General features: G+C 45.9%; 1 protein-coding gene and 1 long non-coding RNA gene across 2 annotated transcripts in view; one reads left to right on the top strand and one right to left on the bottom strand.

Annotated features, from left to right (window-relative positions):
• Positions 1–19,307, top strand: part of LOC119465242 (apoptosis-stimulating of p53 protein 2) — an 83,702-nt gene that overhangs the window by 50,010 nt on the left and 14,385 nt on the right. The window lies entirely within an intron of this gene.
• Positions 5,484–18,172, bottom strand: LOC125940391 (uncharacterized). The gene is made up of 3 exons (XR_007463609.1): positions 18,040–18,172; positions 13,864–14,126; positions 5,484–6,061 (listed from the first exon to the last, which is right to left on the bottom strand). It is a non-coding gene; the product is annotated as an uncharacterized LOC125940391 (long non-coding RNA).

Here is a 19,307-nt window from a genome sequence, read left to right as displayed (position 1 = left end):
ATCAAGGGTTTTTGGGAGCTTATATGTCTGCTGGTACAGCAAGGCAGGGGCTATTGCAGATCTCTGGGAGGGACCTCCGTCCTGCCAGTGGATATGAAAAGAGGCTGATGATGATGATGCCTGTTACGTCGAGAAAAATGGCGAATATCTGTATATTAAATATGAAGGAGGGGACTGGCAGACGCCGTAGAACACTGCAGTATAGAAGTTCGATGAACCGGGAAAATGTACCTCTGAAAGGCTGGCCAACCTTTCGATAGGTGGACTTATTTTTGTCCAAGGCAGCCTTGTAATCCTCGGCAGATTAGTTTCAAAGGGTTAGTAGGGTGACGCCACGTGCCGTCGTTGTCGACAGCCGCTGCCTGTCAAGGAAAAGACTGTAAAGAACATGAGCGTTGTCATTTTCTGTTTCAAGGCATCGTTGCGGGAAGGGGTGGAAAAAGCAGGCCACTGCAGTTGCCACAACTAGTAACGATAACAAACCATTTGTGTATAAAGGAAGTGGGTCCCTACAGTTGCTGCAAAAAGTATACTATACAGTTTTCCCTACCACGCAGTCGGTCCAGGAATAAAGCAGGCCTCTAGAGTTGCCACAAATAGTACCATACAGTCGGTGCAAGAATAAACCAGAACACAACAGTTACCACAATGATTAAGTATACCATACGGTTAGTGTACAAAGAATGTAGGTCATTACAGTTGCTACAACAAGTGTACCACACAGTTTGCCATACCCTACAGTCGGTCCAGGAAAAAAAGCAGGCCACTACAGTTGCCACAACTGGTAACTATGTCATACAGTTAGTGTAGGCAGAAAATAGGTCACTACGTTGCCACAACAAGTGTATCGTAAAGTTTGCCGTGCCACACAGTCGGTCCAGGAGAACAGCAGGTCACTACACTTGCCACAAAAAGTATACCGTACAGTCAGTGCAGGAATAAACCAGGACACATCAGTTACCACAATAAGTCACTATACCGTTCAATTAATGCAGAAGGAAAGTAGGTCAGTGCAGTTGCCACAACAGGTATACCATACTGTTGGCCATACTGCACAGTCAGTGCACAAAGAAAGCAAGCCACTTCAGTTGCCACAACAAGCGACTATACCCTACAGTCTGTGCGGATTGGAAGTAGGTCACTGCAGTTGCCACAAGAAGTTTACCATACAGCTGGCCTTACCGTACAGTCAGCGCTCTAAAAAAGTAGGCCGCTACAGTTGGCACAACAAGTGTACCATACAGTTTGTCATGCCATACAGTCGTTCTTGGAAAAACGCAGGCCACTACAGTTGCCACAACTAGTAACTACGTCATACAGTTAGTGTAGGCGGAAAGTGGGTCACTACAGTTGCCACAACAAGTATACCATACAGTCGGTGCAGGAATAAACCAGGACACAGCAGTTACCATAATAAGTCACTATACCATACAGTTAGTGTAGGAAGAAAGTAGGATTCTACAGTTACCACTACAAGTAACTACAACATACAGTTTGTGTAGAAAGGAGCTAGATCACTGCAGTTTCCACAACAAGTGCACCATACGGTTTGCCGTACCGCACAGTCGGTCCAGAAAGAAAGCAGGCCACTACAGTTGCCACGACTACTAACCATGTCATACAGTTAGCGTAAGCAGAAAGTAGGTCACTACAGTTGCCACAACAAGTGTACCATAAACTTTGCCATACCACGCAGTCAGTGCACAAAGAAAGCAGGCCACTTCAGTTGCCGCAACAAGTGACTATATCCTAGTTTGTGTGGATTGAAAGCAGGTCACTGCAGTTGCCACAAGAAGTTTACCATACACCTGGTCTTACCGTACAGTCAGCGCTCTGAGAAAGTAGGCCGCTACAGTTGCCCCAAGAAAGTATAGCATAAAATTGGTGTACAAGGGTAGTAGTTAGGAATGGTTAATGCAACAATCGCGTCATAGAGTTGCCTACTACTTATTAAGAAGTGATTATTTCACTACTTATAAGAACTGATCAGGTGTCTGCGGATTTTAAATCCGATAGCCTAAGATGGCTAATGTGTTGAAAATTTGACCTTCCGGAAAATTCAATTGCACAAAACTTTATGGTGCCACCATTGATAGCTAAAACCACGACTGTTGGTGGTAGTTGAACCCAGGACTTTTGGTTTTAAGTGAGTCCAACCTAACTAAGGCACAGCTAATTAAGAAATAGTTTATTTGGTCACTCGAACTCATGACCTTTGGCGTTACATAGGGCAAGGTAATTAAGCCACAGTAATTTAGGTAAAGGCAATTAATGCAGTCGAACCCACGACCTTTGGTGTTAGAAAACATTAGTAAGTTACAATACAAAAGAATGAGAATGTCGAATAATATAATGCATGTCTCATACGCACGCAGGCTTTCACCTTTGTCCTGTTTAGCGTATGCTGAACCGACTGTCAACTTTTTTTTTTCGGACTTGTTAAGGGAAATATGCAGCATGCTGTATTGTGGTGCAATGCCACTTATAAAATGTGGGACACTGGCCAAGACTGTGCAAATGCATAATAGCTAAAGTTGTCCATTCCCACAATATACTATTGTGACAGATGCACAGTGGCCCTAGTTGGCCGAGGAGGAGGAGGAGGAGAGAAAGAGAAGGCAGGGATGTTAACCAGAAATGCGTCTGGTTGGCTACCCTACTCTGGGGGACGGGAAAGAGGGAATAGAAAGATGAGATAGAGAGAGGAGGGGGGGAGGAAGGACACGGTGAGTTCGCCCACGTACGCGGAGGGCCTGAGCAATTCAAAGGCGTTCACATAGGCCAGTCGTCCTCAAGTAAGACAACAGTGCCTTCACAGCTTTGTGGGCTGACGAGCGATGGGGACGGTCTTCAAGGAGCACCTGCACGGACAACGGTCGATCGTCAAGTCGTCGCAATGCGTTCGATAAAGTTGTCTTTCCGACTGAAATCGAACGCAGTGACACCGCAGTGTCTTTCCGACTGAAATCGAATGCAGTGGCCGAGAATGTGCAGACGCATATTAGCCCAAGTTGTCTGTCCATTCCCACAATCAATTATTGTGACACAGGCACAGTGGCCCATGTTGGCCAACAATGTGCAGACGCATAATAGCCCGAGTTGTCCATTCCCAAAATCAACTATTGTGGCTGATGCGCAGTGGCCCACGTTGGCCAAGAATGTGCAGATGCATAATTGCCCAATTTTTCCATTCCCACAATCAACTATTGTGGCTGATGCGCAGTGACCCAAGTTGGCCAAGAATGTGCAGACGCATCATAGCCCAAGTTGTCCATTCCCACAATCAATTATTGTGGCACAGGCACAGAGGCCTAAGTTGGCCAAGCATGTGCATACGCATATTAGCCCAAGTTGTCCAGTCCCACAATCAATTATTGTGGCACAGGCACAGTCACCCAAGTTGGCCAAGAATGTGCAGATGCATAATAGCCTAAGTGGTCCATTCCCACAATCAACTATTGCGGCAGATGCGTGGTGGCCCAAGTTGGCCAAGACTGTGCAGATCCATAAAAGTCCAGGTTGTCCATTCCCACAATCAATTTTTCTGGCAGATGCGCTGTGGCCCAAGTTGGCCAAGACTGTCCAGATACATAAAAGTCCAAGATTCCCACAATCAACTATTGTGGCAGATGCGCAGTGACCCAAGTTGTCTACTCGGCAAAACAAAAATGCAAGAAAGCACGAAAAAGTATTTGCTTTCCCCAACCCCCCTCAAACAGAAACTTAACAACACATCAAACTTAACAACATATGAACAAGCCCTGCGGTGGAGGACTACAGGGCGTGCCAAACAAAGGCGTTTTCGTATGCACCCTCCACATGCATACAGCCTCCAGGGCCGGGTGTTAACCCGCCACAGTGTGGTGCAGTCGCACAACGCCTCAAGCCACTTCACCACCCCGGAGGGTGGTGATCAAGGGTTTTTGGGAGCTTATATGTCTGCTGGTACAGCAAGGCAGGGGCTATTGCAGATCTCTGGGAGGGACCTCCGTCCTGCCAGTGGATATGAAAAGAGGCTGATGATGATGATGCCTGTTACGTCGAGAAAAATGGCGAATATCTGTATATTAAAAATGAAGGAGGGGACTGGCAGACGCCGTAGAACACTGCAGTATAGAAGTTCGATGAACCGGGAAAATGTACCTCTGAAAGGCTGGCCAACCTTTCGATAGGTGGACTTATTTTTGTCCAAGGCAGCCTTGTAATCCTCGGCAGATTAGTTTCAAAGGGTTAGTAGGGTGACGCCACGTGCCGTCGTTGTCGACAGCCGCTGCCTGTCAAGGAAAAGACCGTAAAGAACATGAGCGTTGTCATTTTCTGTTTCAAGGCATCGTTGCGGGAAGGGGTGGAAAAGAGCAGGCCACTGCAGTTGCCACAACTAGTAACGATAACAAACCATTTGTGTATAAAGGAAGTGGGTCCCTACAGTTGCTGCAAAAAGTATACTATACAGTTTTCCCTACCACGCAGTCGGTCCAGGAATAAAGCAGGCCTCTAGAGTTGCCACAAATAGTACCATACAGTCGGTGCAAGAATAAACCAGAACACAACAGTTACCACAATGATTAAGTATACCATACGGTTAGTGTACAAAGAATGTAGGTCATTACAGTTGCTACAACAAGTGTACCACACAGTTTGCCATACCCTACAGTCGGTCCAGGAAAAAAAGCAGGCCACTACAGTTGCCACAACTGGTAACTATGTCATACAGTTAGTGTAGGCAGAAAGTAGGTCACTACGTTGCCACAACAAGTGTATCGTAAAGTTTGCCGTGCCACACAGTCGGTCCAGGAGAACAGCAGGTCACTACAGTTGCCACAAAAAGTATACCGTACAGTCAGTGCAGGAATAAACCAGGACACATCAGTTACCACAATAAGTCACTATACCATTCAATTAATGCAGAAGGAAAGTAGGTCAGTGCAGTTGCCACAACAGGTATACCATACTGTTGGCCATACAATGCACAAAGAAAGCAAGCCACTTTAGTTGCCACAACAAGCGACTATACCCTACAGTCTGTGCGGATTGGAAGTAGGTCACTGCAGTTGCCACAAGAAGTTTACCATACAGCTGGCCTTACCGTACAGTCAGCGCTCTAAAAAAGTAGGCCGCTACAGTTGGCACAACAAGTGTACCATACAGTTTGTCATGCCATACAGTCGTTCTTGGAAAAACGCAGGCCACTACAGTTGCCACAACTAGTAACTACGTCATACAGTTAGTGTAGGCAGAAAGTGGGTCACTACAGTTGCCACAACAAGTATACCATACAGTCGGTGCAGGAATAAACCAGGACACAGCAGTTACCATAATAAGTCACTATACCATACAGTTAGTGTAGGAAGAAAGTAGGATTCTACAGTTACCACTACAAGTAACTACAACATACAGTTTGTGTAGAAAGGAGCTAGATCACTGCAGTTTCCACAACAAGTGCACCATACGGTTTGCCGTACCGCACAGTCGGTCCAGAAAGAAAGCAGGCTACTACAGTTGCCACGACTACTAACCATGTCATACAGTTAGCGTAAGCAGAAAGTAGGTCACTACAGTTGCCACAACAAGTGTACCATAAACTTTGCCATACCACGCAGTCAGTGCACAAAGAAAGCAGGCCACTTCAGTTGCCGCAACAAGTGACTATATCCTAGTTTGTGTGGATTGAAAGCAGGTCACTGCAGTTGCCACAAGAAGTTTACCATACACCTGGTCTTACCGTACAGTCAGCGCTCTGAGAAAGTAGGCCGCTACAGTTGCCCCAAGAAAGTATAGCATAAAATTGGTGTACAAGGGTAGTAGTTAGGAATGGTTAATGCAACAATCGCGTCATAGAGTTGCCTACTACTTATTAAGAAGTGATTATTTCACTACTTATAAGAACTGATCAGGTGTCTGCGGATTTTAAATCCGATAGCCTAAGATGGCTAATGTGTCGAAAATTTGACCTTCCGGAAAATTCAATTGCACAAAACTTTATGGTGCCACCATTGATAGCTAAAACCACGACTGTTGGTGGTAGTTGAACCCAGGACTTTTGGTTTTAAGTGAGTCCAACCTAACTAAGGCACAGCTAATTAAGAAATAGTTTATTTGGTTACTCGAACTCATGACCTTTGGCGTTAGATAGGGCAAGGTAATTAAGCCACAGTAATTTAGGTAAAGGCAATTAATGCAGTCGAACCCACGACCTTTGGTGTTAGAAAACATTAGTAAGTTACAACACAAAAGAATGAGAATGTCGAATAATGTAATGCATGGCTCATAAGCACGCAGGCTTTCACCTTTGTCCTCTTTAGCGTATGCTGAACCGACTGTCAACTTTTTTTTTCGGACTTGTTAAGGGAAATATGCAGCATGCTGTATTGTGGTGCAATGCCACTTACAAAATGTGGGACACTGGCCAAGACTGTGCAAATGCATAATAGCTAAAGTTGTCCATTCCCACAATATACTATTGTGACAGATGCACAGTGGCCCTAGTTGGCCGAGGAGGAGGAGGAGAGAAAGAGAAGGCAGGGATGTTAACCAGAAATGCGTCTGGTTGGCTACCCTACTCTGGGGGACGGGAAAGAGGGAATAGAAAGATGAGATAGAGAGAGGAGGGGGGGGAGGAAGGACACGGTGAGTTCGCCCACGCACGCGGAGGGCCTGAGCAATTCAAAGGCGTTCACATAGGCCAGTCGTGCTCAAGTAAGACAACAGTGCCTTCACAGCTTTGTGAGCTGACGAGCGATGGGGACGGTCTTCAAGGAGCACCTGCACGGACAACGGTCGATCGTCAAGTCGTCGCAATGCGTTCGATAAAGTTTGTTTTTCCGACTGAAATCGAACGCAGTGACACCGCAGTGTCTTTCCGACTGAAATCGAACGCAGTGGCCGAGAATGTGCAGACGCATATTAGCCCAAGTTGTCTGTCCATTCCCACAATCAATTATTGTGACACAGGCGCAGTGGCCCATGTTGGCCAACAATGTGCAGACGCATAGTAGCCCGAGTTGTCCATTCCCCCAATCAACTATTGTGGCTGATGCGCAGTGGCCCACGTTGGCCAAGAATGTGCAGATGCATAATTGCCCAATTTTTCCATTCCCACAATCAACTATTGTGGCTGATGCGCAGTGACCCAAGTTGGCCAAGAATGTGCAGACGCATCATAGCCCAAGTTGTCCATTCCCACAATCAATTATTGTGGCACAGGCACAGAGGCCTAAGTTGGCCAAGCATGTGCATACGCATATTAGCCCAAGTTGTCCAGTCCCACAATCAATTATTGTGGCACAGGCACAGTCACCCAAGTTGGCCAAGAATGTGCAGATGCATAATAGCCTAAGTGGTCCATTCCCACAATCAACTATTGCGGCAGATGCGTGGTGGCCCAAGTTGGCCAAGACTGTGCAGATCCATAAAAGTCCAGGTTGTCCATTCCCACAATCAATTTTTCTGGCAGATGCGCTGTGGCCCAAGTTGGCCAAGACTGTCCAGATACATAAAAGTCCAAGATTCCCACAATCAACTATTGTGGCAGATGCGCAGTGACCCAAGTTGTCTACTCGGCAAAACAAAAATGCAAGAAAGCACGAAAAAGTATTTGCTTTCCCCAACCCCCCTCAAACAGAAACTTAACAACACATCAAACTTAACAACATATGAACAAGCCCTGCGGTGGAGGACTACAGGGCGTGCCAAACAAAGGCGTTTTCGTATGCACCCTCCACATGCATACAGCCTCCAGGGCCGGGTGTTAACCCGCCACAGTGTGGTGCAGTCGCACAACGCCTCAAGCCACTTCACCACCCCGGAGGGTGGTGATCAAGGGTTTTTGGGAGCTTATATGTCTGCTGGTACAGCAAGGCAGGGGCTATTGCAGATCTCTGGGAGGGACCTCCGTCCTGCCAGTGGACATGAAAAGAGGCTGATGATGATGATGCCTGTTACGTCGAGAAAAATGGCGAATATCTGTATATTAAAAATGAAGGAGGGGACTGGCAGACGCCGTAGAACACTGCAGTATAGAAGTTCGATGAACCGGGAAAATGTACCTCTGAAAGGCTGGCCAACCTTTCGATAGGTGGACTTATTTTTGTCCAAGGCAGCCTTGTAATCCTCGGCAGATTAGATTCAAAGGGTTAGTAGGGTGACGCCACGTGCTGTCGTTGTCGACAGCCGCTGCCTGTCAAGGAAAAGACCGTAAAGAACATGAGCGTTATCATTTTCTGTTTCAAGGCATCGTTGCGGGAAGGGGTGGAAAAGAGCAGGCCACTGCAGTTGCCACAACTAGTAACGATAACAAACCATTTGTGTATAAAGGAAGTGGGTCCCTACAGTTGCTGCAAAAAGTATACTATACAGTTTTCCCTACCACGCAGTCGGTCCAGGAATAAAGCAGGCCTCTAGAGTTGCCACAAATAGTACCATACAGTCGGTGCAAGAATAAACCAGAACACAACAGTTACCACAATGATTAAGTATACCATACGGTTAGTGTACAAAGAATGTAGGTCATTACAGTTGCTACAACAAGTGTACCACACAGTTTGCCATACCCTACAGTCGGTCCAGGAAAAAAAGCAGGCCACTACAGTTGCCACAACTGGTAACTATGTCATACAGTTAGTGTAGGCAGAAAGTAGGTCACTACATTGCCACAACAAGTGTATCGTAAAGTTTGCCGTGCCACACAGTCGGTCCAGGAGAACAGCAGGTCACTACAGTTGCCACAAAAAGTATACCGTACAGTCAGTGCAGGAATAAACCAGGACACATCAGTTACCACAATAAGTCACTATACCATTCAATTAATGCAGAAGGAAAGTAGGTCAGTGCAGTTGCCACAACAGGTATACCATACTGTTGGCCATACAGTGCACAAAGAAAGCAAGCCACTTCAGTTGCCACAACAAGCGACTATACCCTACAGTCTGTGCGGATTGGAAGTAGGTCACTGCAGTTGCCACAAGAAGTTTACCATACAGCTGGCCTTACCGTACAGTCAGCGCTCTAAAAAAGTAGGCCGCTACAGTTGGCACAACAAGTGTACCATACAGTTTGTCATGCCATACAGTCGTTCTTGGAAAAACGCAGGCCACTACAGTTGCCACAACTAGTAACTACGTCATACAGTTAGTGTAGGCAGAAAGTGGGTCACTACAGTTGCCACAACAAGTATACCATACAGTCGGTGCAGGAATAAACCAGGACACAGCAGTTACCATAATAAGTCACTATACCATACAGTTAGTGTAGGAAGAAAGTAGGATTCTACAGTTACCACTACAAGTAACTACAACATACAGTTTGTGTAGAAAGGAGCTAGATCACTGCAGTTTCCACAACAAGTGCACCATACGGTTTGCCGTACCGCACAGTCGGTCCAGAAAGAAAGCAGGCCACTACAGTTGCCACGACTACTAACCATGTCATACAGTTAGCGTAAGCAGAAAGTAGGTCACTACAGTTGCCACAACAAGTGTACCATAAACTTTGCCATACCACGCAGTCAGTGCACAAAGAAAGCAGGCCACTTCAGTTGCCGCAACAAGTGACTATATCCTAGTTTGTGTGGATTGAAAGCAGGTCACTGCAGTTGCCACAAGAAGTTTACCATACACCTGGTCTTACCGTACAGTCAGCGCTCTGAGAAAGTAGGCCGCTACAGTTGCCCCAAGAAAGTATAGCATAAAATTGGTGTACAAGGGTAGTAGTTAGGAATGGTTAATGCAACAATCGCGTCATAGAGTTGCCTACTACTTATTAAGAAGTGATTATTTCACTACTTATAAGAACTGATCAGGTGTCTGCGGATTTTAAATCCGATAGCCTAAGATGGCTAATGTGTTGAAAATTTGACCTTCCGGAAAATTCAATTGCACAAAACTTTATGGTGCCACCATTGATAGCTAAAACCACGACTGTTGGTGGTAGTTGAACCCAGGACTTTTGGTTTTAAGTGAGTCCAACCTAACTAAGGCACAGCTAATTAAGAAATAGTTTATTTGGTCACTCGAACTCATGACCTTTGGCGTTACATAGGGCAAGGTAATTAAGCCACAGTAATTTAGGTAAAGGCAATTAATGCAGTCGAACCCACGACCTTTGGTGTTAGAAAACATTAGTAAGTTACAACACAAAAGAATGAGAATGTCGAATAATATAATGCATGTCTCATAAGCACGCAGGCTTTCACCTTTGTCCTCTTTAGCGTATGCTGAACCGACTGTCAACTTTTTTTTTCGGACTTGTTAAGGGAAATATGCAGCATGCTGTATTGTGGTGCAATGCCACTTACAAAATGTGGGACACTGGCCAAGACTGTGCAAATGCATAATAGCTAAAGTTGTCCATTCCCACAATATACTATTGTGACAGATGCACAGTGGCCCTAGTTGGCCGAGGAGGAGAAGGAGAGAAAGAGAAGGCAGGGATGTTAACCAGAAATGCGTCTGGTTGGATACCCTACTCTGGGGGACGGGAAAGAGGGAATAGAAAGATGAGATAGAGAGAGGAGGGGGGGGTGGAAGGACACGGTGAGTTCGCCCACGCACGCGGAGGGCCTGAGCAATTCAAAGGCGTTCACATAGGCCAGTCGTCCTCAAGTAAGACAACAGTGCCTTCACAGCTTTGTGGGCTGACGAGCGATGGGGACGGTCTTCAAGGAGCACCTGCACGGACAACGGTCGATCGTCAAGTCTTCGCAATGCGTTCGATAAAGTTTGTTTTTCCGACTGAAATCGAACGCAGTGACACCGCAGTGTCTTTCCGACTGAAATCGAACGCAGTGGCCGAGAATGTGCAGACGCATATTAGCCCAAGTTGTCTGTCCATTCCCACAATCAATTATTGTGACACAGGCGCAGTGGCCCATGTTGGCCAACAATGTGCAGACGCATAGTAGCCCGAGTTGTCGATTCCCCCAATCAACTATTGTGGCTGATGCGCAGTGGCCCACGTTGGCCAAGAATGTGCAGATGCATAATTGCCCAATTTTTCCATTCCCACAATCAACTATTGTGGCTGATGCGCAGTGACCCAAGTTGGCCAAGAATGTGCAGACGCATCATAGCCCAAGTTGTCCATTCCCACAATCAATTATTTTGGCACAGGCACAGAGGCCTAAGTTGGCCAAGCATGTGCATATGCATATTAGCCCAAGTTGTCCAGTCCCACAATCAATTATTGTGGCACAGGCACAGTCACCCAAGTTGGCCAAGAATGTGCAGATGCATAATAGCCTAAGTGGTCCATTCCCACAATCAACTATTGCGGCAGATGCGTGGTGGCCCAAGTTGGCCAAGACTGTGCAGATCCATAAAAGTCCAGGTTGTCCATTCCCACAATCAATTTTTCTGGCAGATGCGCTGTGGCCCAAGTTGGCCAAGACTGTCCAGATACATAAAAGTCCAAGATTCCCACAATCAACTATTGTGGCAGATGCGCAGTGACCCAAGTTGTCTACTCGGCAAAACAAAAATGCAAGAAAGCACGAAAAAGTATTTGCTTTCCCCAACCCCCCTCAAACAGAAACTTAACAACACATCAAACTTAACAACATATGAACAAGCCCTGCGGTGGAGGACTACAGGGCGTGCCAAACAAAGGCGTTTTCGTATGCACCCTCCACATGCATACAGCCTCCAGGGCCGGGTGTTAACCCGCCACAGTGTGGTGCAGTCGCACAACGCCTCAAGCCACTTCACCACCCCGGAGGGTGGTGATCAAGGGTTTTTGGGAGCTTATATGTCTGCTGGTACAGCAAGGCAGGGGCTATTGCAGATCTCTGGGAGGGACCTCCGTCCTGCCAGTGGACATGAAAAGAGGCTGATGATGATGATACCTGTTACTTTGAGAAAAATGGCGAATATCTGTATATTAAAAATGAAGGAGGGGACTGGCAGACGCCGTAGAACACTGCAGTATAGAAGTTCGATGAACCGGGAAAATGTACCTCTGAAAGGCTGGCCAACCTTTCGATAGGTGGACTTAGTTTTGTCCAAGGCAGCCTTGTAATCCTCGGCAGATTAGTTTCAAAGGGTTAGTAGGGTGACGCCACGTGCCGTCGTTGTCGACAGCCGCTGCCTGTCAAGGAAAAGACCGTAAAGAACATGAGCGTTGTCATTTTCTGTTTCAAGGCATCGTTGCGGGAAGGGGTGGAAAAGAGCAGGCCACTGCAGTTGCCACAACTAGTAACGATAACAAACCATTTGTGTATAAAGGAAGTGGGTCCCTACAGTTGCTGCAAAAAGTATACTATACAGTTTTCCCTACCACGCAGTCGGTCCAGGAATAAAGCAGGCCTCTAGAGTTGCCACAAATAGTACCATACAGTCGGTGCAAGAATAAACCAGAACACAACAGTTACCACAATGATTAAGTATACCATACGGTTAGTGTACAAAGAATGTAGGTCATTACAGTTGCTACAACAAGTGTACCACACAGTTTGCCATACCCTACAGTCGGTCCAGGAAAAAAAGCAGGCCACTACAGTTGCCACAACTGGTAACTATGTCATACAGTTAGTGTAGGCAGAAAGTAGGTCACTACATTGCCACAACAAGTGTATCGTAAAGTTTGCCGTGCCACACAGTCGGTCCAGGAGAACAGCAGGTCACTACAGTTGCCACAAAAAGTATACCGTACAGTCAGTGCAGGAATAAACCAGGACACATCAGTTACCACAATAAGTCACTATACCATTCAATTAATGCAGAAGGAAAGTAGGTCAGTGCAGTTGCCACAACAGGTATACCATACTGTTGGCCATACAATGCACAAAGAAAGCAAGCCACTTTAGTTGCCACAACAAGCGACTATACCCTACAGTCTGTGCGGATTGGAAGTAGGTCACTGCAGTTGCCACAAGAAGTTTACCATACAGCTGGCCTTACCGTACAGTCAGCGCTCTAAAAAAGTAGGCCGCTACAGTTGGCACAACAAGTGTACCATACAGTTTGTCATGCCATACAGTCGTTCTTGGAAAAACGCAGGCCACTACAGTTGCCACAACTAGTAACTACGTCATACAGTTAGTGTAGGCAGAAAGTGGGTCACTACAGTTGCCACAACAAGTATACCATACAGTCGGTGCAGGAATAAACCAGGACACAGCAGTTACCATAATAAGTCACTATACCATACAGTTAGTGTAGGAAGAAAGTAGGATTCTACAGTTACCACTACAAGTAACTACAACATACAGTTTGTGTAGAAAGGAGCTAGATCACTGCAGTTTCCACAACAAGTGCACCATACGGTTTGCCGTACCGCACAGTCGGTCCAGAAAGAAAGCAGGCCACTACAGTTGCCACGACTACTAACCATGTCATACAGTTAGCGTAAGCAGAAAGTAGGTCACTACAGTTGCCACAACAAGTGTACCATAAACTTTGCCATACCACGCAGTCAGTGCACAAAGAAAGCAGGCCACTTCAGTTGCCGCAACAAGTGACTATATCCTAGTTTGTGTGGATTGAAAGCAGGTCACTGCAGTTGCCACAAGAAGTTTACCATACACCTGGTCTTACCGTACAGTCAGCGCTCTGAGAAAGTAGGCCGCTACAGTTGCCCCAAGAAAGTATAGCATAAAATTGGTGTACAAGGGTAGTAGTTAGGAATGGTTAATGCAACAATCGCGTCATAGAGTTGCCTACTACTTATTAAGAAGTGATTATTTCACTACTTATAAGAACTGATCAGGTGTCTGCGGATTTTAAATCCGATAGCCTAAGATGGCTAATCTCGAAAATTTGACCTTCCGGAAAATTCAATTGCACAAAACTTTATGGTGCCACCATTGATAGCTAAAACCACGACTGTTTGTGGTAGTAGAACCCAGGACTTTTGGTTTTAAGTGAGTCCAACCTAACTAAGGCACAGCTAATTAAGAAATAGTTTATTTGGTCACTCGAACTCATGACCTTTGGCGTTACATAGGGCAAGGTAATTAAGCCACAGTAATTTAGGTAAAGGCAATTAATGCAGTCGAACCCACGACCTTTGGTGTTAGAAAACATTAGTAAGTTACAACACAAAAGAATGAGAATGTCGAATAATATAATGCATGTCTCATAAGCACGCAGGCTTTCACCTTTGTCCTCTTTAGCGTATGCTGAACCGACTGTCAACTTTTTTTTTCGGACTTGTTAAGGGAAATATGCAGCATGCTGTATTGTGGTGCAATGCCACTTACAAAATGTGGGACACTGGCCAAGACTGTGCAAATGCATAATAGCTAAAGTTGTCCATTCCCACAATATACTATTGTGACAGATGCACAGTGGCCCTAGTTGGCCGAGGAGGAGGAGGAGAGAAAGGAGAAGGCAGGGATGTTAACCAGAAATACGTCTGGTTGGCTACCCTACTCTGGGGGACGGGAAAGAGGGAATAGAAAGATGAGATAGAGAGAGGAGGGGGGGGAGGAAGGACACGGTGAGTTCGCCCACGCACGCGGAGGGCCTGAGCAATTCAAAGGCGTTCACATAGGCCAGTCGTCCTCAAGTAAGACAACAGTGCCTTCACAGCTTTGTGGGCTGACGAGCGATGGGGACGGTCTTCAAGGAGCACCTGCACGGACAACGGTCGATCGTCAAGTCTTCGCAATGCGTTCGATAAAGTTTGTTTTTCCGACTGAAATCGAACGCAGTGACACCGCAGTGTCTTTCCGACTGAAATCGAACGCAGTGGCCGAGAATGTGCAGACGCATATTAGCCCAAGTTGTCTGTCCATTCCCACAATCAATTATTGTGACACAGGCGCAGTGGCCCATGTTGGCCAACAATGTGCAGACGCATAATAGCCCGAGTTGTCCATTCCCACAATCAACTATTGTGGCTGATGCGCAGTGGCCCACGTTGGCCAAGAATGTGCAGATGCATAATTGCCCAATTTGTCCATTCCCACAATCAACTATTGTGGCTGATGCGCAGTGACCCAAGTTGGCCAAGAATGTGCAGACGCATCATAGCCCAAGTTGTCCATTCCCACAATCAATTATTGTGCCACAGGCACAGAGGCCTAAGTTGGCCAAGCATGTGCATACGCATATTAGCCCAAGTTGTCCAGTCCCACAATCAATTATTGTGGCACAGGCACAGTCACCCAAGTTGGCCAAGAATGTGCAGATGCATAATAGCCTAAGTGGTCCATTCCCACAATCAACTATTGCGGCAGATGCGTGGTGGCCCAAGTTGGCCAAGACTGTGCAGATCCATAAAAGTCCAGGTTGTCCATTCCCACAATCAATTTTTCTGGCAGATGCGCTGTGGCCCAAGTTGGCCAAGACTGTCCAGATACATAAATGTCCAAGATTCCCACAATCAACTATTGTGGCAGATGCGCAGTGACCCAAGTTGTCTACTCGGCAAAACAAAAATGCAAGAAAGCACGAAAAAGTATTTGCTTTCCCCAACCCCCCTCAAACAGAAACTTAACAACACATCAAACTTAACAACATATGAACAAGCCCTGCGGTGGAGGACTACAGGGCGTGCCAAACAAAGGCGTTTTCGTATGCACCCTCCACATGCATACAGCCTCCAGGGCCGGGTGTTAACCCGCCACAGTGTGGTGCAGTCGCACAACGCCTCAAGCCACTTCACCACCCCGGAGGGTGGTGATCAAGGGTTTTTGGGAGCTTATATGTCTGCTGGTACAGCAAGGCAGGGGCTATTGCAGATCTCTGGGAGGGACCTCCGTCCTGCCAGTGGACATGAAAAGAGGCTGATGATGATGATGCCTGTTACGTCGAGAAAAATGGCGAATATCTGTATATTAAAAATGAAACAGGGGACTGGCAGACGCCGTAGAACACTGCTGTATAGAAGTTCGATGAACCGGGAAAATGTACCTCTGAAAGGCTGGCCAACCTTTCGATAGGTGGACTTATTTTTGTCCAAGGCAGCCTTGTAATCCTCGGCAGATTAGATTCAAAGGGTTAGTAGGGTGACGCCACGTGCTGTCGTTGTCGACAGCCGCTGCCTGTCAAGGAAAAGACCGTAAAGAACATGAGCGTTGTCATTTTCTGTTTCAAGGCATCGTTGCGGGAAGGGGTGGAAAAGAGCAGGCCACTGCAGTTGCCACAACTAGTAACGATAACAAACCATTTGTGTATAAAGGAAGTGGGTCCCTACAGTTGCTGCAAAAAGTATACTATACAGTTTTCCCTACCACGCAGTCGGTCCAGGAATAAAGCAGGCCTCTAGAGTTGCCACAAATAGTACCATACAGTCGGTGCAAGAATAAACCAGAACACAACAGTTACCACAATGATTAAGTATACCATACGTTTAGTGTACAAAGAATGTAGGTCATTACAGTTGCTACAACAAGTGTACCACACAGTTTGCCATACCCTACAGTCGGTCCAGGAAAAAAAGCAGGCCACTACAGTTGCCACAACTGCTAACTATGTCATACAGTTAGTGTAGGCAGAAAGTAGGTCACTACGTTGCCACAACAAGTGTATCGTAAAGTTTGCCGTGCCACACAGTCGGTCCAGGAGAACAGCAGGTCACTACAGTTGCCACAAAAAGTATACCGTACAGTCAGTGCAGGAATAAACCAGGACACATCAGTTACCACAATAAGTGACTATACCATTCAATTAATGCAGGAGTAAAGTAGGTCAGTGCAGTTGCCACAACAGGTATACCATACTGTTGGCCACACTGCACAGTCAGTGCACAAAGAAAGCAAGCCACTTCAGTTGCCACAACAAGCGACTATACCCTACAGTCTGTGCGGATTGAAAGTAGGTCACTGCAGTTGCCACAAGAAGTTTACCATACAGCTGGCCTTACCGTACAGTCAGCGCTCTAAAAAAGTAGGCCGCTACAGTTGGCACAACAAGTGTACCATACAGTTTGTCATACCATACAGTCGTTCTTGGAAAAACGCAGGCCACTACAGTTGCCACAACTAGTAACTATGTCATACAGTTAGTGTAGGCAGAAAGTGGGTCACTACAGTTGCCACAACAAGTATACCATACAGTCGGTGCAGGAATAAACCAGGACACAGCAGTTACCATAATAAGTCACTATACCATACAGTTAGTGTAGGAAGAAAGTAGGATTCTACAGTTACCACTACAAGTAACTACAACATACAGTTTGTGTAGAAAGGAGCTAGATCACTGCAGTTTCCACAACAAGTGCACCATACGGTTTGCCGTACCGCACAGTCGGTCCAGAAAGAAAGCAGGCCACTACAGTTGCCACGACTACTAACCATGTCATACAGTTAGCGTAAGCAGAAAGTAGGTCACTACAGTTGCCACAACAAGTGTACCATAAACTTTGCCATACCACGCAGTCAGTGCACAAAGAAAGCAGGCCACTTCAGTTGCCGCAACAAGTGACTATATCCTAGTTTGTGTGGATTGAAAGCAGGTCACTGCAGTTGCCACAAGAAGTTTACCATACACCTGGTCTTACCGTACAGTCAGCGCTCTGAGAAAGTAGGCCGCTACAGTTGCCCCAAGAAAGTATAGCATAAAATTGGTGTACAAGGGTAGTAGTTAGGAATGGTTAATGCAACAATCGCGTCATAGAGTTGCCTACTACTTATTAAGAAGTGATTATTTCACTACTTATAAGAACTGATCAGGTGTCTGCGGATTTTAAATCCGATAGCCTAAGATGGCTAATGTGTTGAAAATTTGACCTTCCGGAAAATTCAATTGCACAAAACTTTATGGTGCCACCATTGATAGCTAAAACCACGACTGTTGGTGGTAGTTGAACCCAGGACTTTTGGTTTTAAGTGAGTCCAACCTAACTAAGGCACAGCTAATTAAGAAATAGTTTATTTGGTCACTCGAACTCATGACCTTTGGCGTTACATAGGGCAAGGTAATTAAGCCACAGTAATTTAGGTAAAGGCAATTAATGCAGTCGAACCCACGACCTTTGGTGTTAGAAAACATTAGTAAGTTACAACACAAAAGAATGAGAATGTCGAATAATATAATGCATGTCTCATAAGCACGCAGGCTTTCACCTTTGTCCTCTTTAGCGTATGCTGAACCGACTGTCAACTTTTTTTTTCGGACTTGTTAAGGGAAATATGCAGCATGCTGTATTGTGGTGCAATGCCACTTACAAAATGTGGGACACTGGCCAAGACTGTGCAAATGCATAATAGCTAAAGTTGTCCATTCCCGCAATATACTATTGTGACAGATGCACAGTGGCCCTAGTTGGCCGAGAATGTGCAGACGCATATTAGCCCAAGTTGTCCATTCCCACAATCAACTATTGTGGCACATGCACAGTGGCCCAAGTTGGCCAAGAATGTGTGACGCATAATAGCCCAAGTTGTCTATTCCCACAATCAACTATTGTGGCACATGCGCAGTGCCCAGTTTGGCCAGCAATGGGCAGATGCATACGAGCCCAAGTTGTTTATTCCCACAATGAACTATTGTGGCACATGCGCAGTGGCCCAAGTTGTCGGTTACTACGATCATTTTGCCAGGTGCACAATGGCCCAAGTTGTCTACTCGTCAAGCCATAAAGCAAAAATTAGGAAAAAGTATTTGCCTAGGCCGCGTTGAAGCCAGAGGTAGCACAAAGGCCTGTTGCCTGGCTGCTGCCTCGCTCGCTGCTGATGCCGCTCTTCATCACGCCAGCATTCTGAAAGCAGTAGTCTCGAGTGAGACTTGAAAGCATCGAGTGAGACGTGTTTGTGTTTGCGTGTGTATGCACAACAATGTGCTTAATAATTTATATATAGTAAGTGAATGTTTTCAATAGTTTATGCAGCTGATAAAATGACTAACCTTACTTCGTATTGGTCTGTAATAATTTGCTATCATAATCAGTGCTTCCTCTGTCGGGCAAACCTGCGATTTGCTTTTTTAGATTAGATAGAAACAAAGCAATGAACCATGTTTGCTCCTGCAATTTGTATTTTATTTGAAATCTAGGCATTCGAGACAAATCGAATACGAATATTGGAAATGTAATATTTGATTATATTAGAAATGTAATATTTGATTATATTCTAAATTTTCAAATATTCGCACACTCCTAGGTAAGAGGCAGTTGTTGGCAAATCACTAGCACTCCCTGTATGAGTGCTCTTTACGTTGTGTGCCAGCAAGCCTTGGGTCGAGTCTGGGATGCATGTAAGCAGTAGTCAAGCATTTCTGAGCATAACAGGTATTTGTTTTGTGTAGCTGTGTGCTCGCCTGTGTGGATATGTAAGCAGGTGCAATGTAACCTTCAGAATAAACTCAGTCTTTTGTAATATGCCTGCATCAATACCTAAGGGTGAGGACAACAAAGTGTGAAGGTAGGATGTC

The sequence above is a fragment of the Dermacentor silvarum genome, chromosome 9, assembly GCF_013339745.2.
Source record: "Dermacentor silvarum isolate Dsil-2018 chromosome 9, BIME_Dsil_1.4, whole genome shotgun sequence".
Lineage (NCBI taxonomy): Eukaryota > Metazoa > Arthropoda > Arachnida > Ixodida > Ixodidae > Dermacentor > Dermacentor silvarum.
Note: the sequence above shows the minus strand (reverse complement) of the source record. Positions and strands in the feature narration are given on the sequence as shown.